The sequence below is a fragment of the Leptonotus elevatus genome, chromosome 14 (genome assembly GCF_054856555.1).
Source record: "Leptonotus elevatus isolate MCC_2025b chromosome 14, RoL_Lele_1.0, whole genome shotgun sequence".
NCBI lineage: Eukaryota > Metazoa > Chordata > Actinopteri > Syngnathiformes > Syngnathidae > Leptonotus > Leptonotus elevatus.
The window spans coordinates 401,529-416,968 of record NC_141252.1 but is presented as its reverse complement, the minus strand read 5'-3'; the positions used below and the strand labels follow the sequence as shown (position 1 = coordinate 416,968).

The 15,440-nt window shown below is 41.6% G+C and overlaps 1 long non-coding RNA gene across 1 annotated transcript in view; it reads right to left on the bottom strand.

Moving 5' to 3' along the window:
* LOC147162395 (uncharacterized) overlaps nucleotides 1-13,270 on the bottom strand; it is a 43,686-nt gene extending 30,416 nt beyond the window's left edge. The window contains exons 1-2 of the long non-coding RNA XR_015097083.1: nucleotides 13,182-13,270; nucleotides 114-263 (exon numbers count right to left, since the gene is read on the bottom strand). This is a non-coding gene — a long non-coding RNA (uncharacterized LOC147162395). The remainder of the gene's footprint in view (nucleotides 1-113; nucleotides 264-13,181) is intronic.
* Between the last annotated feature and the right edge of the window lie 2,170 nt (nucleotides 13,271-15,440).

Genomic DNA, 15,440 nt, shown 5'->3' with positions numbered 1-15,440 from the left:
CCCCCCCCCCCCCCCCTGAGGCCGAGCCCGCCTTTGCACAATCATTTTAGCGGAGAAAATGAGCAAACGTCTTAAAATTAAAAGAAGAAAAAAAAAAAAGCTCCCGCTCTGACCTTGTAAAGACAATTACAGCACGCCTGCTGATGCCTGACGCCGTTTTCGTGTCATTGACGCTGACGTGCGCGATGTAGCGACCGCGGCGAGGCAGCGGCAGCTCAGCGATGTCCGCTCCCCGAGTCGTCCGCCCCCCTCATTTTTGGGTCCTGTCAAAAAAATTAGCCACAGCATTTTCTCTCATTTTCTCTTTTTTTAGCCGCAGCTCTGATGGAACATTTTGGCAATTACATGCGGCGCTGATTCATCTCCTCCTTTGCTCATGCAAAAGTTGTGTAACTGGTAAACATGTGTCATGTATACCTGTGTGAATTGTGTCATGGTTTTACTTTGAAAAAATAATAATTACACACTATTACCAATCAAATATAACGTAAAGAAATGTAAATTGTTTATGGTATATTTTTTGTTTTAATCCAATGAGCATTGTGCTGTTCCTTCTGGTGTATAATATACATAAGAGACGGTCACAACTCCTAAACCGACTTATTGCTACCTTTTTGTCACTGACCAAATTAAATTCGTAAGTCAAAGTACCCGCTGTAATAGGATTTGCAGTCCGAGTTTTCTTCTCATCGGCCACCATGAGAGGCATCGCGGCCGGTCCAGCGACACAAGATTATCGACGCGGCCATAAAGCAGGCGACGTCGGGGTCGCCATGGCAATGACAAAGATGTTCTGTTCTACTTATTGCGAGCCGCCGCGCTGGCTCGATGATTTCGCGAGCTGTCATTTCAAGGCAGAATTACTACATATTTGTTGCTTTAAATTAAACCCCAGAGGCCGATGGGTGCGCGGATGCGTTTATTGATGTCGCATTGTCAGACAGCAACAAGAAAAGTTTAACCTGTACATAAAGTAGGCTACTGTTTGTGACAAATTTAACCCGTTGTAACATTTGAAAGGAACCCCAAAAAAAATCATCAACATGCCATTCTTTTGTACTAAAATGGATTTTAGATTCACGATTGTTTGTGTGGATTTAGAAAATGTGAAACTGTACATCTCTTGAGTTTACCTTTGTATGGGACAGTCAACCCCCACAAAACATTTTGACAACAATATCTTCTACGGAGCCCCGCTAATCTAAATAATTTAATCCGTTTCATATTACGTTAGTGAAATATGAGTTATGAAGCAAAATCCAGCCGTTTTTATCCATCTCTTGGGGGCGGCCATTTTGCCACTTGCTGTGGACTGAAGATGACATCAATGTTGCTCAGGTCTCGGGTAACAACCAATCACAGTGCTTTTTCAGAAAACAGGTGAGCTGTGATTGGTCATTGCCTGAGCCCTGAACACTGAAGATGACGTCACAGCTGTGATGTCATCTTCGGTCGACAGCAAGCGGCAAAATGGCATAAAATATGTAATATTAATCACAATGTCATGTTGAGACACATATAACATATTTATTGTCAATAAATGTTGAATAATGCCTTACCTGATTCGTTGTGTTTGAACACATTATTGCAAAACTGAAAATACAATTACACAAAAAAGAGGAAGAAATAAGCAAAGCTCTCTGTCTTTTTACCACGACACACACTCTTAAAACTGTTGGCTCAAAAGTAACCCAGCAGTGGGTTCAAAAAGCGGTTAATGCTGGGTTATTAAATACCTGCCGCAGTGAGTTGAGGATTTAACCCAGCATGTTGGGTCAAGGGGTAAAAAGAACCCATGTTGATGAGTTAAAGCTACCACAAAATGGCTTGCCAGCTTGTCAGTGTCAGCATTTTTTAGCGCGTACATTCAAGTGTGAAATCTGCGTCTTCAAAAATGCACTTTTTCTTATCTCAGATTTATGGTTTAAGGATTACTTTTATTATTTTCTTTTATCTTTTATCTATTAGTACTTTTAAACAAAATCTATTCTTGATATTGACAATTGAGGAAATTCAAATTAACCCAGAATGAGCAGTAAGTATGGATTAAAATGTGTCCTCTGGACTGCCGCCAAGTAGCCCCTCTTTTTTTTTCTTTTTTTTTTTACAATAACATCCTCATTCCTAACAACACACACAGGTCAGCCCCTCTCGCTGCCCGAGCGATTTCTCAGCATGGCTCCCGTGAGCATTAAAACAGACAGTGGCGGCACCTCAGCGAGGTCATGCTCGCCGCGCGCCTCATTTGTCACACGGGTATCCCGCGTTCTTAAATGCTCGCGCCAAATCAAGACGCATGAGGTGCAAACATACGGCTCTTTTATGTGTTTATGCCAGAACGAACGGCATACACACAAAGTCGTTAAGGGCGAGATCAAGATGTATGGGGTCCGTATGTTGCACGGGTGGTAATGAAGCTTCCTGCTGTCAGTTTGAATTGCACACATTGTACCATATTACATAATGTTGTACGAATTTGTAAATATTAGTCAAATTGTGCATCCAAAACAGAAGTCAGATTAGGGCCGGGCCATTCTTGTCATTTTTTTAGTAATTTTACTAATCCCTTGCAAAATCAGTCAAAATCCAGTAAAACAGCCGGGAGCGAAGGGTGTTGCTTCAGTGAAAAAGTCTGGGAGTGAATGAGTTAATAAACCAATCAATCCATCAATCAAATAATTAAGCATTTAACTGAATATTGATAACAGCAAAAAACAATCAACCAGTCAACCAATCAGTGGGCCAGTGATGAATCAAAACTTCAATCAAACAATCGATTGTGTGCGTGTGCACACTGCTTGCCTATTCCTCTTGATTGGTTGCCAGCATGTGCCTTGCGAGTGTGACACAATGCAGCCGCTGCTTCAATTGGCAGCAGTTGAGATGCTTGGCATGAATGCATTCATTGCACAAAGCGTGGCGCCATCATCTAAAGACCCTTTTTTGTGGTTGGTTTTTGCTTCTTTCAACAGCATTAATGAAATATCAATCGCACTTGGTGTTTCATTCATGAGCCCGCTTTTGAGTTATTGTTTTTTTTTTATGTCCGATTGATTTGTGGCCCGCGGCACAGACACTGGAGAAAAGTTCCACAAAAAGCGCTCTAAACTTTTGCCAATTGTTTTCCTCGATATGAAAAGGCGCGAGGCGGCAAGCGCGGCGCTTATTGCCGGTATCAATTATTGACCGCCTTGCCAAGTCTTCTGAGCTGCTCAGACAAACGTCTGATTGGGGATAAAGTGACAGCAACCCAATCTACAGTCAACTCTTTCACTTTTATTTTTTGTTTCCAAGTGTTGTGAAGGCAGAATTTCAGCCGCTATTGGAACTCATTAGATTGTGCAAGTGGCTGACTGTCACAGTGAGGGGGAGCAGCAGGCTCTACCTTTCGCGCGCATCCCCCCTAATTCCAAACACTCTAGCTCAGACAGCTGAGTGGATGGGGGGGCGTCCCGTAAGTTGTCACCGGGCGATGATGACACTCCATTCCACTTCTCGTCTTCCAGAGACGCTTTCTAACTCTCTGTGCCACTGAACTCTGCTTGGCCCGACAACACAGTCGGCTTCAACCCGGCGTTAACCCCCGCCATCCATTTCCCGCTTCCTCCACCCCATCCTCGTTCCCGGCATCTTCACGTTACACACACAGAAAAAAAAAAAATTCATTCATTGCAGCGGGGCCTCGCTTGACTGGCTTGAGTGAATTGCCTCGCGCCATCCAAACTTCTCATACATTTTTAATCGCGGTCGGAAAGCAGTTGGGGGAGGAGTATAAGGAGGGAGAGAAAAAAAAACGGCAGAATTTATGCAAGCTTGAGAATACGGAGCACGCTCACAAACAAACATGAAAGAGCGTGCGACTGCTAGCGAAGGCCTCGCAAGGGTGAGAAGTGACGGTGACACTTGCGAGTTGGCTGCAGGAGGAGGTGGGGGGGGGTGGGGGGTCAGCCACCGAACTCTCATTACGAGGACGTGACGATGCGGTGACAAGCGTGCCAAAAATGTGTCGATTTATCCGAGCGCCATTCAGACGTCTTTGAAATGTTCTCTCCGGTTTGATGCACTCCAAAGTTCACTTTATGGTAATTTTGTCATTTTTTGACATCAAACGTTTTGGCTAGGTGAGAGCCATGTGGAGCTTTTTGGAAATAGACTTCACTGAAGAAATGTTGGTCACTTTTCACTCTCAAACTAGTCAAAGAAGACTCTCGCATTTCTCCGATCGACTGACAGTTAAAGGGGAAGTCAACTCAAAACAATTCCTTCACAATAATATGTTCTATGCAGACTTACTAGTCTAAATACGGTATTCTGGTTAATATTGCGTTAGTGGAATATGAGTTTAGCAGCAAAATCCGTCAGTTTTTCTCAAAATCAGAAGGCGGCCATTTTGCCACTTGCTGTCGAAAGAAGATGACGTCAATGTTGCTCAAATGTAACAACCAATCACAGCTCAGCTTCAGAAAACAGATGAGCTGTGATTGGTCCGTTGCCCGAGCCCTGAGCAACTGTGATGTCATCTTCAGTCGACAGCAAGTGGCAAAATGGCCGCCCCGAGATGGATGAAAAAGGCTGGATTTTGCTGAAGGTTCTTTATTCTTTATTGGTTCTTTATTATTATTATTATGTTTTTTGCATATATATTTTTTTGTACAGTTTGCATGCATCAAATTGTACAATTTGTTGTATGCTGTTTTTTATTTAGCATTACATGCTTTTAAGAATCTCTGGAAGATGGAAAAAAAAGCCAAATCAGTTTTATCATCAAAGCCACCTAACACGCTCTTCCAACTACCAAGAACGTAAATCATGCCGAGAAGAAAATTTACAGTAAATTTACTGTCCACTGATGTCTTAACAGCTAGCAACAAAAGTGAGATAACCCCAAATAGAAAATGTCAAAATTGAGCCCACGAGCAATTTCCCCCCAAAAGTCTCAGGTGTGAATGGGGAGCAAGTGTATTAATTAAATTTGGTGTTGTCACTCCCACATTCTCGTACTTCACCGGAAATTCAATATCGTCACCCTCTCAAAATGATTGAATGATTGTAATTTTTTTTTTTTTTGCAATTTCTCTTTTCCTCTTTTTTTTTTTGCCTAAATCATCTCCTCATGATGCAAATGGTTAAAAAAAAAATCCAGAAAAATATGCAAAAATGACTGATTATTTTTGAATGATTGTAATTTCTTTTTTTTTTTGCAATTTCTCTTTTCCTCTTTTTTTTGTTGCCTAAATCCTCTCCTCATGATGCAAATGGTTTAAAAAAAAAATCCAGAAAAATATGAAAAAATGACTGATTATTTTAGGAAGGCGTCGATATGGCACCTCATGGCAATGAACCTTTTGTGATCTTTGCTGAAGAGATTGATGGGGTCAGGGGTCAGCCTGCCACGGCATGGCCTTCAGACCAGATGGAAGACTCTTCTGAAAAATCTCAGTTTAGTGTCACCCATCTGATTAGTATACTGTACATTGTTCATTGTTCGAATGTGGTCGCAATCTGATCATATCCCTAAGAGGCACAGAATTGTTTGCGCGGTCTGCATATGATAGACGTGCCTAACAAATTCCATTTTGCTAAGTGAAACTGACTTCAAGGGCTGAATTTTCAAGCTTTTCGCGGTGTCCATGCACTAACGTTCAAGTCAGTCAGGATGCAATAGTGTGTGAGTTTGTTTGTGTGAGAGTATTGTACGTGTGTGTGCGTGTGCGCAACCTTAAAGCATCACATGGCTGAACGCTCCGTTGAATCCCAGCTGGGCTTTTAGACAACTTTGGCCATTCACCTTTTTTTGCCTGGAAAATCTTTTTCTTGCATCAGTAAACACACGTAAACGCTGCCTTCGCTGGCTCATGCTGACGTTATCGTACAGTGTGTGTGTGTTTGTTCGTGCACTGCTTGTTTGTGTGTGTTTGATTTATTTTCTGATATTTAAGTGCAATGTTATGTTTTTTCTTTAATCGGTACAGTATTTTTTCCCATCCCCGCTGCCATACGTCCACCCATCCAGCTTTCACTCCACCATCCGACCATACATAAGTCAGACCATGTCAAGGAGTCTGTGCGGTTATTCGTCCAGCCGCCAAACTGTCGCTCTATCGTTCATCTGTCTGTCAATCCGCCATCGAGTGTCAGTGTCGTTTTTGTCAACGATGATGAAATGATTTCGTTGACGCCCCTTTTTTTTTTTTTTTATCATAACGATAACATGGCAGTGATGAGCTAAACATGGCTCTTTGGTGACTACAACATGTGAGATTTTTTTTGTTAGCGAGACAAGAATGGATTAGCTGCTCGTCTGTCAGACGTTCAAACTGTATGACATTTCTGCCTATTGTCTGTCAAAATCGAACGCCAATGTTCATTTCAAGGGAAGTTACACTAAAGTCTTCTTACCATAAAAGTACATATGTCAGCAATCAGCTTGTAATACATTTCAAAATGGAGCAAATGGGCTGCTAGCTAGCTTCAAGCTAAAGTTAGCTAACGTCAATTGTGTCTAAATGAAAAGCAGACTTGGCTCTGTATCATTAGCAGCAATTAAGTTGGAGGGGGAGGCGCACAAAAAAATAAATAATAATAAGCTATCAAAACAAGTCAGCTCAAACTGGCCTAAAACTAAAACATATGTCAGCAATCAGCTTGTAATACATTTCAAAACGGAGCAAATGGGCTGCTAGCTAGCTTCAAGCTAAAGTTAGCTAACGTCAATTGTGTCTAAATGAAAAGCAGACTTGGCTCTGTATCATTAGCAGCAATTAAGTTGGAGGGGGAGGCGCACAAAAAAATAAATAATAATAAGCTATCAAAACAAGTCAGCTCAAACTGGCCTAAAACTAAAACATATGTCAGCAATCAGCTTGTAATACATTTCAAAACGGAGCAAATGGGCTGCTAGCTAGCTTCAAGCTAAAGTTAGCTAACGTCAATTGTGTCTAAATGAAAAGCAGACTTGGCTCTGTATCATTAGCAGCAATTAAGTTGGAGGGGGAGGCGCACAAAAAAATAAATAATAATAAGCTATCAAAACAAGTCAGCTCAAACTGGCCTAAAACTAAAACATATGTCAGCAATCAGCTTGTAATACATTTCAAAATGGAGCAAATGGGCTGCTAGCTAGCTTCAAGCTAAAGTTAGCTAACGTCAATTGTGTCTAAATGAAAAGCAGACTTGGCTCTGTATCATTAGCAGCAATTAAGTTGGAGGGGGAGGCGCACAAAAAAATAAATAATAATAAGCTATCAAAACAAGTCAGCTCAAACTGGCCTAAAACTAAAACATATGTCAGCAATCAGCTTGTAATACATTTCAAAATGGAGCAAATGGGCTGCTAGCTAGCTTCAAGCTAAAGTTAGCTAACGTCAATTGTGTCTAAATGAAAAGCAGACTTGGCTCTGTATCATTAGCAGCAATTAAGTTGGAGGGGGAGGCGCACAAAAAAATAAATAATAATAAGCTATCAAAACAAGTCAGCTCAAACTGGCCTAAAACTAAAACATATGTCAGCAATCAGCTTGTAATACATTTCAAAATGGAGCAAATGGGCTGCTAGCTAGCTTCAAGCTAAAGTTAGCTAACGTCAATTGTGTCTAAATGAAAAGCAGACTTGGCTCTGTATCATTAGCAGCAATTAAGTTGGAGGGGGAGGCGCACAAAAAAATAAATAATAATAAGCTATCAAAACAAGTCAGCTCAAACTGGCCTAAAACTAAAACATATGTCAGCAATCAGCTTGTAATACATTTCAAAATGGAGCAAATGGGCTGCTAGCTAGCTTCAAGCTAAAGTTAGCTAACGTCAATTGTGTCTAAATGAAAAGCAGACTTGGCTCTGTATCATTAGCAGCAATTAAGTTGGAGGGGGAGGCGCACAAAAAAATAAATAATAATAAGCTATCAAAACAAGTCAGCTCAAACTGGCCTAAAACTATGTATCACATGGAGACATTTTTCAAATGTGACTAAAGCGAATAAGTATTTTCGTCCAAAACTCTAAACTGCAGTAAAACTAAGATGGCAGTCAAAAACAACACCACTGTCCATTATCGTCCATCCGGCCAATCCGTCACATCACCATCCAACATTTTTATTCATTCGTAAGTCCAGTTGTCGTCCATCCATCCGTCTGCCAGTCCATTCTGCCATCTATCAATCCATCCATCCATCTGTCCAACCATCATTCATTCATGTCAATCTTGAGTTCATGTAACATTAATTTAGTGCAACAAGAGTGCAAATAGCTTCCACGAGTGGAGGACAACGATGGGCAGAAAGAGAGAGAGAAAGAGCGAGAGAGAGAGAGAGAGAGAGGTGAGGACAGACTGTCAACAGCCAGAAGGAGATAGATTGCACGATGGATAAAAGGCGAGGAGACCAATGAAATATGCATCAGGGAGCTCTTGTGAAATTTTAATCTACACTGGTGACTAGAAGTTGACCCACTGGTGACCCAACACTTGCAGGAGGGAAAATATGTGCCATGGAGGGTGGTGGTTAGGGGGGGGGGGCAAGGCGAGGTGAGGTGAGGGTGGCAAAGTGGTGAAATGAGGAGGAGGATAGGATGTAATGAGGCTGGCTGCAGGTGGACATGTCATCTTATCTGAGTGTCACCTCTCATATCTGCTCTACTCGTGTGACAGCCATCGTTTTATATAAGTGCCCAACAAAATGCGATTTTTTTTCTTGTATTTTTGAATGGGTTCTAAAGGCCCTTAGCAAAGCTGAGATGATTTATTAAAAAACATACACAGGGTGCATTTTGTCCAAATTTGATCGCCTGCTTTTTGGGGGGGGGGTTTAGTAATATTATAGGATACGTTTGAAACACACTACATTAGAATGTTTTAGAGGTGTCGATTCCTCATGTTCCCCGAAGACACAGGAAGACAAATTTACTGAAGCGCTATGCTAACAGTTGACGCTAGCTCTAGTGACAGTTCTTGCTACGCATTTTGCACCGAGGCGATGGTGTGCTTCGGGTTTATCTGGAATTGTGCCACTGAGAATTGCCATTAATGTATTAATCAGTATCAAAGTCCTTGACCGCAGATTTTTAAACAATGTCGATAGTCTACAGTATTTTCTTTCCCGTTTGTATCCAGCAATGCGTTGCCTGTAACTCGGCTAATAAGCCCCTGCCTTTGCTGAATGGCAAACCGGCGTTCCGTTGCCGTGTTATTTTGTTTGGTCGCAGCAGCGACTCCAAGGAGATGGCAGCATCATAAATCGACAGCTTATTCATGGAGCGAACCTGACCTTTACCGCGAGAACCGGAACGCGAGGCGACACGGCGCGAGAGAAGACAGAGAGAGAGAGCCGGAGTGCGAGGGATGAATAGAAGACGAGTCACGTGTGATGGTCTTCAAGGGAGCAGATGGGGTAGATTAGAATGAGGACGAGGGAAAAGTGATAGAGGAGGGAGGAGGTGTGTCGAGGGTGACTAGACGGAGCAGGCTGGGTGTGAAGTGAGAAGAAAATGATGGTGGGGGCAGAGAAAACAAGACATTGACAATCGTGCAAGTGGCGGGGGCCGAGAGGTTGTTTCCAGACCAAAGCAATCAATAGGTGAGAAGAGAAAGATGACGAGACGTGGACGTGGACGTAAGAACGTTTATTATAGTCCCGCGTCACTCCCGTCGCACCTCCGACACCTGCCGCGTCTTTAATAAAATCGCCGCGTTGCGGTTGCGCTCGGCTCATACTTTGAATGGCCTTTGTTTTGTGTGGCTGTGTCTTTGCAGTGGAGCACAGGTGTTGAATCTTCACAAGAGGCAAACTGCATGTGGTAATTGCATTTGTCTTCATTAGCGGCTTATTTGAGGTCCAGCAGTTTCAACCCATGCATGATTGTGTTGTTTGTGTGTTACATGTGTTTCGCAAAAAACTGGAAAGTCGAAAATTGGATGCATTTTACACTGTTTTGGTCTTTTATTATTTTTGAGCTTTTATTTAAACCTGGAGTATGTAATTTAAAAAAAAGAAAAATTGTCTTCGCTCTTCACGACTCGCTAAATATACAGTATTTTGTGTTTTTGTATCAGACTTTTTAAACAAAAACAATCATTTAAAATGAAAATCACAATTGCCGTGAATGAACTCAACTCATTCCCAAGGCTCTATAACTGCCTAACAAGGTGCCTGATGTAAAATAAAATAATAATAATAATTTAAAACGCCGTCACACTGCATTTTACTCCCTGAGGACCTATAGTTGTCCAACAAGGTGCCTGATATAAGATAAACAGAATTCATCACCGAATAATGTAGCCACAAAACGCAACAAAATGATCGAGAATTTGCAACAATTACTTTTCAAAATTGTAAAAAAATAAATAATAATAATTGAGTAAATTTCCTCAATTTGCATTCTTGTTTGTTCTTACGTCCTTGTGATCTCATGAAATGTCCTCAGTGGCGGCCCAAGTATTGTTCCAATTGAAAGTACGGACAAACCGAGACACATGGAATAATACAGGATGTTGTTCTTGTCAGCTATTTTAAACCAACGATGCATTGGTTGGATACTTATGAAAGGCTTTGCTCGGAAAATATCCCAACATGCATTTTGTGCTACTATCAGGGGAAATACCTCAGCAAGCCGTTGAAATTTACAAAGACAGTCACGTTCTTCGGAAGACCATACTTGACGATTTCGCAAGACCGTACCCAGCGTTCTTCACTTCCAGAATCGGCCATTATAACCATGTTCGTCCCTGTTCAATGCAATGCAAAAAATTGTATTAAGTCACGTTCCGAACAGACTGAGATCGCATTCTTCGACATATGTTCCTCTGTTTAGTGTCTTGTCTCCGAGTTGAGAGGTGATTCGTGTACGGTGAGCGACATAATACTTTCCCGTTTTCATGTTGAGGCAGCAGCCTGGAACCAGCAATAAAAACTAAACGAACGAAAAACCACTTGGGGAAAAATGTACTGAAATACCGCAATGAAGTATTTGTCCTTCAAACATCGCAACTGCCAATACTTATAAAAGAAGACAACAGAAATATCACCTGCTGGTGTGTGAGCGACAAAACCTTCAACGGGAAGCTAATACAAAAAGCCAACAATAGAAGTAACAACACCTTCTGGCTCTTAATAACACAAAAGGGCATCACTTCCCCTCATCGTCCCCTCACCCCATCCCATATCTGCCGCCTTCTGTCTTCATTTCCTCCTCTGTCTCTGTTCAAAGCGCTCTTTTGCCTTCACGGCACCGACATCTGACAAAATGTCGTCTGCGTCGAACGCCTCGCGGTAAGAGAGAAAGTTCACCGGTGGAGGCGTCCTATTATCCCCGCGTCGTGCATACTTGCACTTTGACAGCTGTAGTTGCATCCAATCCGGCCTGTAGAGCCCCCCCCCCCCCCCCCCCCCCGGTGGGACGGCGACAACCCAACTATTTGTAACTCCAAACAAAGCACTCCATCTGTGTTTTCTCCCCGGGTCCCACTCTGCATTAAGTGCATTGGAGTGACTCGGTAACAGTCACGGCGTCAAGGGCTTTTATCGCTGTAATTTTGCAGCCACGCATCGGGTGAGACAAGAGGTCGGCGGCAGACAACAACCGGTGACACCGAAGTGCACTTCCCCCCCAGGTTGACACTGACAAGCCAATCATGGATGAATCAATCCAACAAAACAACTCGCTCGTATGAGGCACAAAACGAGTGAGGGGGGTGATGCGCTGGTCACTCCTAGAGGTGGGGGTCATTTTTGGGGAAAAAAAATACTGAAATAATTGGGGGAGCCCTTTCTCTGTTATTAAAAAATAAATTTAAAAAAAAATCGCTGTTTTTATGCTCAGACCTAACTATGAAAGTACAACTGTGATATATTGATACTTGTATCCAAAAGTTGAGTTTAAGTAAATTGTGTTCCCTTGACTGAGCTTTGTTTATTAAACTAATGTAACTTTTAATTGTTTCTGCATATTTCAGTTTAATGTCCATTTTATATATCCATTTAAAATTTGTATATCGTTGCCACTCATCTGGTCCAAAAATTACATTCTGTGTCTGCACTTGGTTCATTAAAACAAAGTAACAGTTTTTTATTTATGTTGAAATTAGCTTATTGGAAAATGAACACATCCATCTAAAATGTGTCCTTTACTTGTCAATGATCTCTGTCAATAATTACATGACTAGTCAAGGACGTCTGTATTTGGTTCATTAAAACAAAGTCATTGCTTTTTTGAACGTTTAATTCAGAACGAAGCGTACTTTAATGGAAAATATCAACATCTTAAAGAGTCCTTTATTGTCAGTTATTGGCTCCCAAAAATGTTTTATTTATCCAAGATTGTCTACGCTTGCTTCAATAAAACAAAGTAAAAAAAATAAAATATTTTGATATCAGCATTCATGGTGAATTTACAAAACAAATTTTAACACATCAGTCTAATATTTTTTATTTCACATCTGCATTCAGTCGGAGACGATGGTTCTGGGACGAGAACAAAACGGCGAGGATGAAGAGCGGGGGATAAAATGTCACCGTTGATGGACGGCAAAGGTCCATCCGCCGGCGAGGCGTGGAGATGAAGGAGAAGATGGGAAAAAGTCACCAGGAAAAAGGTAAGGGATTACAGAAAAAAAAAGAGGGGCTGGAGTTGTAAGCAACAGACGAGATGGAGAGAATATGCCGTGAAAGGTGAAGAGGTTCAGGTAGATTTCAATAGCAGGCAGGAGGGGAGAGGAATGAAGAGGGTGTGTTGGGAAAGGTTAAGAGAGATTTTAGTTGGATGGGTTTTTTTCTCCCCCGACTCATTTTAATGGGGACTTTAGAGTCACCGTGAGGTTTCCCTGGCAACCGAAATGTGCTGTCGGACTCGCGGCGGGACGTTGTTATCTGTGCACAATTATCCCTCTGTGACTACAGGGGAGTTGTGTGTGCGTGTGCGTGTGCGTGCGTGTGTGTTTGAGTGACAGCATTTGACTAAAAGGCATCGCTGATGTACTGTAGGCGTGTGTGTGACATATATAATGTTTGCATGAATTAACCACAAATTTACGCGTGTGTGCGTGTCTTGGACACAGGGGGTCCTCGAGTTACGTTGTACGCGACCTACGTCGTTAGTTTACGGCGCCCGTGCCTTGTTCGTAGCACCTTGTTTTTCGTTCATTTGCCACAGTAATCAGGCCATTTTTAAGTTATTTACAGTTGTGTTGTTGTTACCTCAAGCAACGGACGTCCATCAACCGGCCAGCTCGCCATCAGACGCGTAACATTTCCGTGTTTAAGTTTGAATTAGCTCCGCTCTGCCGTCCGTCACCAATTAATGTCTGTGCGGAAACACAAAAATATTGGTTCCGGCCTCGTGCAAATATGGTTTTAAAAATTACTGTACAAACTATTTTGATGTAAATATCGAACTTTAACAGGGGAAATTTGACTTAAGTTGAAATTCGGTTTATATCGCCAGCATAGGAACGGAACTCCGCCGTAACTTGAGGACTCCCTGTATTTAGAATTTTGGTCTGTAGAAATGTTTGCAAATGGTAGTTATAAATGAGATGCTTTGAATGATCTGAACATGTTGAAGTTGGATTGGTTTGATTTGGTCAAATAATATTGAGGGAGGAGTAAATAATGTCCTATGTCCTAATACTGTATGAGAATTTTGGGGGTTAGAAATCTTCCACCTGTGTAAAAGAAATGGTGAATGAATCAATCAAATGATTTAAAGTTCAAATGGAAACGATGTAAACGTGTAGTGTTATGAATGGTTAATAATGTTTGAGGGAAGTTGGACCTCATTGGGAATGAAGGGTGACATATGAATGAATGTGTGAATGAGTGAATATTTGGAATATGTTGACATTGGAATGATGAATTATTTGGAATTAGATGTATGTCAAAAAAGTGGAAGGAATATAATAAGGTTAGGTTTCTGGCCTTCAGCCTTAACACAATAACTAAGAATACAATTGAAAAAGTGAAGAAATACAAGATTTTCTTTTGTTAACGGGGGAGGCGAGGTTGATGAATGTGGGAATTCATCACGTGTGTGTATATGTGTTGAATTCCATTTTCCGTTCCATTAATTTGCTACTACTGCATTACTTTAATAGCAGTCATTGTAAAATATGACATTTTGACCCGAGTTTTGATTATTGCTATCTCCCATAAAAGAGTTTAAACTCCTATTCATCATGTTTGGCCTCAATTTGTCAGGATATTTACCAAACATTAAACACTTTGAACAAGGCAAATGCTGAGAACGTGATAACCGTTTACAATTTTAATTGCACTTCACATAAAAGGGGTGAATGTGTTGGGGTTATTATTATTTATTTATTTATTTCACTTTTTGGGCCCTAATTACTCAACAAACAACATAATTATGGTATTGGTGATATATATATATTTTTTATTTATTTTCACTTTTACAGCAACTCTGGTTGCCATTTATCCTCCAAAGTTTGCTAAGGTTATCTTTTTGTTGGCAATAAACTTTCGCCGGAGATAATTTTCATTACGTTTGTGTGCGTGGAGTACGTGTTCGCAAGTGGTGAGAAGTAACAAAGTTAGTTTGCTTAAGTAGACTTTTCAGGTATCTGTACTTTACCCGAGCATTTATTTTTCTAAAAACGGACACCTTGTACTTTCTTTACCTTACTTTGTCAAAATAGGCACATTGCTATTTTCAACGTCTGCAGATGATGATATAATGTACAAAAAAGAAAAAAGAAAAAAAAAGAAGAAGATGTAAATAGAGTACTGACAATTAATTGGTCAGGCATTGAGCTTCTTCTTTTTTTTTTAACACACAATAGTATATCAACTTCAACATAAGTAGGCCTACACAGTGTGCCACCTCTGGTGTAGCACATTAAATACCCTATTATGGGTGTACGTGTGTATTGAATTGTGTGTGTGTGTGTGTGTCGGAATCTGCCTCATTTGTCATCACTCTCGTGCGTTTGTGTGTGCGTGTAAGGCTGTGAATCTGTCCCTCGACCGCCGCCGCCGCTGTGGCTGTACGCCGCGTGTGAATCATGGGCGGCAAGCGGGCCCATAAAAGCCCCCGAGCTGTTAGCGGGGATGGCTTTTGGGAATGATCACAGCCTGTGCGGCTGCCGCGCTTCCATCTCCCCGAGTTGGCCGAGCGTACGGTCACGGCTGACGGCGGCCCCGATGGCCATCACGTCAGCGGCGATGATTGAACGTATGAAATATGGGCTCTTTGTCCGTGCTGTTGGACGGGGTGGAGGTGAGCGGAAGAGGTCAGGGGAAGGGTGAAGGCAAAGGGAAATTGCCTGTTTGGAAAGAAAGCCTCTCTCTGCCTGCATCTTTTTTTTTCTCTCCTTTTCCTCGCATTCACAGTGAAAAACATTTGTCAGATCTGATGTGAGGGTGTTATTAATGCATGTCTATATAATAGCAGCTGATTCCGGCTTCTTTTTTTTTTTTTTAAGATACGATTTTAGGATG